Genomic DNA, 6,087 nt, shown 5'->3' with positions numbered 1-6,087 from the left:
AGAGTAAACGAGGTCGTTAGGAGAATGGGGAACAGCTGGGAGCAGGAACGGAACAATAGAGAGAGAGAGAGATAGTAACCTAATACGACCAGCAGGGGGAAACAAAGAGAAGAGAAAGCACAGGGACAAGACATAACATGACATTAGCACTCTTTACCACGGGTTACAAACATATTCAAATAATTAACATATTTTCGTTAAAAACGTTATTTTGATGAATTTATTCATACTATTTCATCCTTCCACAATATATAGTCCCGACACAAATCTAGGGTTGCTAACCAAGCCGGCTGGTTGTTCATTCTATAGGTTCGGTTGCTAGAGACGTGACACAGTCGTTCAGTTTCTGTATCTATGGATGTGACCCAGTCGTTTGTTCTAAATGTACCATTGCCATACTTGCTGGCAACGTTGTTATGCCTTACTTGCTAGCTAACCAACTACGGCTAATTTACAGTCAAAAAGTGCAGTCAGAATAACAACAAAGTAGCCGCAATTGCTTCAGCTGTTTCCAAGGGACATTTATTTGGAACATATACTGCAAAGGTTTCAAACTCATTCCACAGAGACCCTGGGAGTTTCGCTTCACCCTTGTAGTTGATTGATGAATGAAGGTCACTAATTAGTAAGGAACTTCCAATTCCTGGTTGTCTAGGGCCCTACTTCTGCCTTCAATGATTGCAACAATGCTGCAAATGTCCATCGCCCACTATACATTTTGACATAATGTAGTCTACATGGTGGTTACAAAGTAGCAAGACATTAAACGATCCTTCCACTCAAATGTTACATTGTATCGCATTGTTGCTACTTCGACAAAAAGGAGATAACAGAACAAGAGACGTAGAATCATGTTTAGACTGTCTGCATCAATCGTTATCATTTCAAACTGGCTTGCCACGAATTTAATAGGCTATAGCTAATGTCGCCAAGCTACCCTGACCAAGAAGCAGGAAGACACCCAGCACTGTCGCAGGCAGAACGCATGAATTGCGTAGCGATCTCAGCGCATGGCTGTTGGAAATTGTCATAACGTTATATTTTGATCTATGTGCAGCAGTCTGGCCGGAAATAGACTATTTGTGAATAGATACTGACGTTCATCCCACTAACTACGTGCGTCAGTCAAGATTCTGAATGCATGATTTCGGGACAAATGGGAAAAGCATGTGTAATATTTGTTTTGTGGAGAAATGACCAGGCAGGAGACGGGAGTACAGTTAGTTGTCGTTTAGTCCAAAAACCCCTGGTGCTCTACAGTTCCCGGCATTCCAGTGCGCATGTGCATTTCCTATTAGGTGTAGTAACGTAACACTGCCGTAATGCATTACTGCTTAGTAACAGCACAGTAACTAATATAAACAGATGTAGATCCCAGATACTACACTCCTCCCCCATAGTGTTTAACTCCCAGAGAACAAGGTAAATATGTTAGGTAACTACTAATGCAATATCTGAACAATGCATTCTTAAACATTTTTCAACTACTGGGTTGAAGCAGACTTTTCAGAGCCCAGCACAAATCCAGGGGATTATTCTGCCCCGAAGATGGAGTTTGTGTCCTAATAACTAACCCAGGTAATGTCCTTTTTCTTCCCTTTTATCTTGGACATATTAAAGTGTTTGTTTTACTGTCCGTTACCTCCTTAACCAGCTCAACTCACAGGTCAAGCCTTTGAGGTGCCCTTCGCTGTCGAATAGGATATCTCCGCTCCTCCTGTGCTTCCTGTGGTGGGCCAGGTTCGGGTGGAAGGTCAGGCTCTGTCTCTTCCGTACGTCCACAGTCAGGAGAATAGTCCTGGGGGTCGTTATTGTTCTTGTTCTCTCGGTATGTCTCTGCTGGGGCGTTGGACCGTAGCAGATGATCCACATGAACGTTGACCTGGCGATGACCAATTTGGACTTGGTAAGTCAAAGGTCCTCTGCGTTGCAAGATCACACCTGAGTTCCACAGGCGCTTGGGGTGTCTGAAATCACGTACCATCACCCTCTCTCCCTCTTTGAATTCTCTGACAGTCTTTGAGTGTCTGTCATGAGCTTTCTTCTGCTGTAGCTGGTGCTTTGCCACAGTGCTTGACAAGTCTGGTTTCAACAATGTCAGGCGGGTACGTAGTTGGCGTTTCAGAAACAGTTCAGCTGGTGTACATTCCGTTACTGTGTGTGGGGTGTTACGGTAAGTAAACAGGAACCGGGGAAGCCTTTGGTGGATGGGCACAGACTGAACCTCGAGTCTAGTCCAGGCCTTCTTAAAGGTTTGCACGGCTCTCTCCGCTGCTCCATTTGATGCCGGATGGTAAGGTGGTGACAGGATGTGCCTTACCCCATTGTTCTTGAGAAACATTTCAAAATCGTTTGACGTGAACGGAGGGCCATTGTCCGATACGAGCTCCTTGACTAGTCCAAAGGATGCAAACAGGTGTCTGAGAAGATTGATGGTCTTCTCAGCTGTGGTCAGTTGAGTAGGGAACACTTCCATCCACTTGGAATGGACATCGACGACAACAAGGAAGTGTTGCTTGTCAATTTCGGCGTAATCCACATGGATGCGTTCCCAAGGTGTAGCAGCCCAGGACCATGGATGAAGAGGTGCAGCAGCAGGCTTGTTGCGAACAGCTTCACAAGGTGAGCAGTGGCCTACATGCTGTTGAATGTCCTGATCCAGTCCAGGCCACCACAGATAACTGCGAGCGAGTGCTTTCATTCGAGTGATCCCTGGATGTCCCTCATGCAGGTCAGATAGCAGTCTCCTCTGGAATTTGTGAGGTACCACCACCCTTGATCCCAACGTTGCATTCGAAGTGCCGCATGGGTTGGTATAGCTGATTTTGGTCCAAGGATGGCCAACAGAGGCTTGTGATCTGTCAGCAGTTGGAACTTCCTTCCGTAGAGGTATTTGTGAAACTTCTTCACTCCGAATATTATGCTCAGGGCTTCCTTCTCAATGTGAGCATAATTTTTCTCACTTGGTGACAGAGTCCGTGATGCAAATGCAATAGGGTGTTCTTCACCTGACGGTAGAACATGTGAGATGACGGCTCCTACTCCGTATGGAGATGCATCACACGCGAGTCTCAGCTTCATCTCTGTGTTATAGTGGGCAAGCCACTTGCTCTTTAGCAGACGCTGTTTGCAAGTCTTGAATGCTTCTTCGCATTGTGGGGACCAATTCCACTTTGTATCGGCCTGCAGCAGTTGGTGAAGCGGATGCAACAATGTGGACAAGTTTGCCACAAACTTTCCGTAATAGTTCAGGAGCCCCAAAAATGACCTCAGCTCTGAGATATTTGTGGGTGCTGGAGCGTTTACGATTGCTTTCACCTTGCTGTTGGTTGGGTGCAGGCCTTGTGCATCAATCTTGTATCCGAGATACTCCACTGAGTCCTGGAGGAACTCACACTTGCTGCGTTTCATTCTCACTCCGTATTTCTCCAGTCTTGACATCACTTTGTCCAGCACTACAAGGTGCTCTCCAATGGTTGGTGCTGACACGAGGATGTCGTCCATGAAGCACACAACATGGTCTATACCGTCCAAGATCTGATCCATTGTTTGTTGGAATATCGCTGGAGCTGTCGAGATTCCATAAGCCAAGCGATTGAATCTGAATAGCCCCTTGTGTGTATTGATGGTCAGATACTGTTCTGACTCCGGATCCAGCTTCAGTTGCTGATAAGCGAATGCCAGGTCCAGCTTACTGAAAACCTTCCCACCAGCTAGAGTGGCAAACAGATCTTCAGCGTTTGGTAGTGGATATTCCTCTGGTAGTATGCAGCGATTTACTGTGACCTTGTAGTCACCGCACATTCTGACGGTCTTGTCTTTCTTTGGGACTACAACAATCGGAGCGGCCCAGTCGCTCCTCGCTACTTTCGTTATTATGTTATTCTTCTGTAGGCGGTCCAGTTCCTTCTCTACTGCTTCTTTAAGAGCATAGGGAACTGGACGTGGTTTGTGAAAGATAGGCTTGGTTCCTTCTTGCACTCTGACTTTTGCTGTGAAGTCTTGTATTTCACCGTAGCCATCTTTGAAAAGTTCTTTGTGCTTCCCCAGCATGTTAGTGAGTGTAGCCTGACTCACTGGTTTGTCATTTCTCAGACTGAAGATTTCTCCCCAGTTCAACTTGATCTTTTGTAGCCAGTTTCTGCCTAGCAAGGCTGATTTTTCTCCTTTAACAATGACAAGCGGTAGCGTCCACTCCTTCCCCTCATACCGGACTGGTACCTGGATCTGCCCTAACACAGGAATAGTGTCACCAGTGTATGAAGAAAGGCGGATGGACGCGGGCTGAAGAGGGCACTCTTTCAGTTTTTCTTTGTAGAGTCTCTCTGGAACCAGGGATACAGACACTCCGGTGTCCAGCTGCATTTTTACTGGTTTTCCCGCTAACTCCATATTGAGATAGATTCCATCTTTTAGTTGTTGAGCTGTGTACACTGTGAACAGTTCCACTACTGTTTCAGTTGTACCTTCCTCTTCTTGTGCTGCGTCTGACACTTTGTGCGCTCTTGCTGTGCGTTTCGAGGCTTTACACACTCTCTGTAAATGTCCAACCTTTCCACAATTGTGGCACTTTTCCTTTTGGAATCGACATTCACTGTGCTGATGATTATCTCCCCCACATCTGTAGCAACTTGGCTTAGACCTTTGAGATGTGGGCTGCTTTGTTCTTGTGTAACCTTGAGGACGGGACTGAAAAAAGTGTGACTTTTGTGAGCTTTTTCCACCACTTGCATCACTGACCTTGTGAACACCTTTCTGACGTTCTGCATGTCCCGATAGCTCAATAGTATCCCTGTGGGCAAGCTCGAGTCCAAGTGCTATATCACAGGCTTTCTTAAAGGTCAGGTCCTTCTCTGACAGGAGCCTTCTGTGATATGCTTCACCTGTGAGACCACATACAAACTTGTCTCGGAGAGCATCATCAAGAAATCGTGCAAACTCACATGTACTTGCCAGCCTTTTTAAAGCAAGGATGTAGTCAGCCACGGTTTCCCCTTGACTCTGGTGATGTTGGTCAAATCTGAAACGTTCTGCAATGAGAATTGGCTTAGGCTTGAAATACCTTGAAAGAGTTTCAGTCAGTTCTGCATAGTTCAACTCCACTGCTTTCATTGGTTCAATGAGACCTTTCAGCAATCCATACTCAGTTGGACCCAAAACACTGAGAAATACGTCTGCTTTCTTTCCATCTTTGATTTCATTTGCAGCCAGCCAACGCTCAAAACGCTCCAAATAGGAATCAAAATCCTCTTTTGTAGCCTCAAACTCTGGTACTCGACCAATGGTTGCCATTTTCACAGTTAATTGTTCAGTTTCCTTATATTCCTTAATTTTCTGAATATTCATCTACTTCTTCACTTCAGAAGTTTCTGCAATTACTTCATTCACTGCACTCATTTGTATTAATGTACACACCGTGTTACGTCCCTTCTTCCTTTTTTTTTTCTTCCTTGACAATATTTCTCCACTGAGATCGCCTAATTTCAATGGGTTCAATGACAGTTTATTTTATTTAACCACCAGAGGGCAGTGTCGCTATTCTGGACTCCAATAGTCTTGCTACTTGGCAGCTCCTGAATACTGTACTAGCAGTGCTAGCAGTGTTTAGCCTACTCTACTGGCGAAAGAAAATAAAAAATAACTGACGAATTACATAAAAAAAAAATTGAGTTTCATTACTCACGCAACATTCTTCCCTTCAAGCAATGTCCGTTTATGTAGTTTAATCACCTCGTCGCCACTGTAATATTTGTGTTGTGGAGAAATGACCAGGCAGGAGACGGGAGTACAGTTAGTTGTCGTTTAGTCCAAAAACCCCTCGTGCTCTACAGTTCCCGGCATTCCAGTGCGCATGTGCATTTAATATTAGGTGTAGTAACGTAACACTGCCGTAATGCATTACTGCTTAGTAACAGCACAGTAACTAATATAAACAGATGTAGATCCCAGATACAACAGCATGAAATCGTTATAGCGGGAATTCGAATCCCGGTTGGACTGGGCTACACAAACTCTATGCTGTGGACCACCAGATGGGCTCCCGAGTGGCGCATCGGTCTAAGGCACTGCATCTCAGTGCTAGAGGCG

At 45.3% G+C, this 6,087-nt stretch overlaps 1 pseudogene; it reads right to left on the bottom strand.

Annotated features, from left to right (window-relative positions):
- Window positions 1–1,255: 1,255 nt before the first annotated feature.
- Window positions 1,256–4,365, bottom strand: LOC135572617 (uncharacterized protein K02A2.6-like; annotated as a pseudogene).
- Window positions 4,366–6,087: the final 1,722 nt, after the last annotated feature.

This window comes from Oncorhynchus nerka, linkage group LG7, assembly GCF_034236695.1.
Source record: "Oncorhynchus nerka isolate Pitt River linkage group LG7, Oner_Uvic_2.0, whole genome shotgun sequence".
Classification (NCBI taxonomy): domain Eukaryota; kingdom Metazoa; phylum Chordata; class Actinopteri; order Salmoniformes; family Salmonidae; genus Oncorhynchus; species Oncorhynchus nerka.
This window is presented reverse-complemented; position numbering and strand designations above follow the sequence as displayed.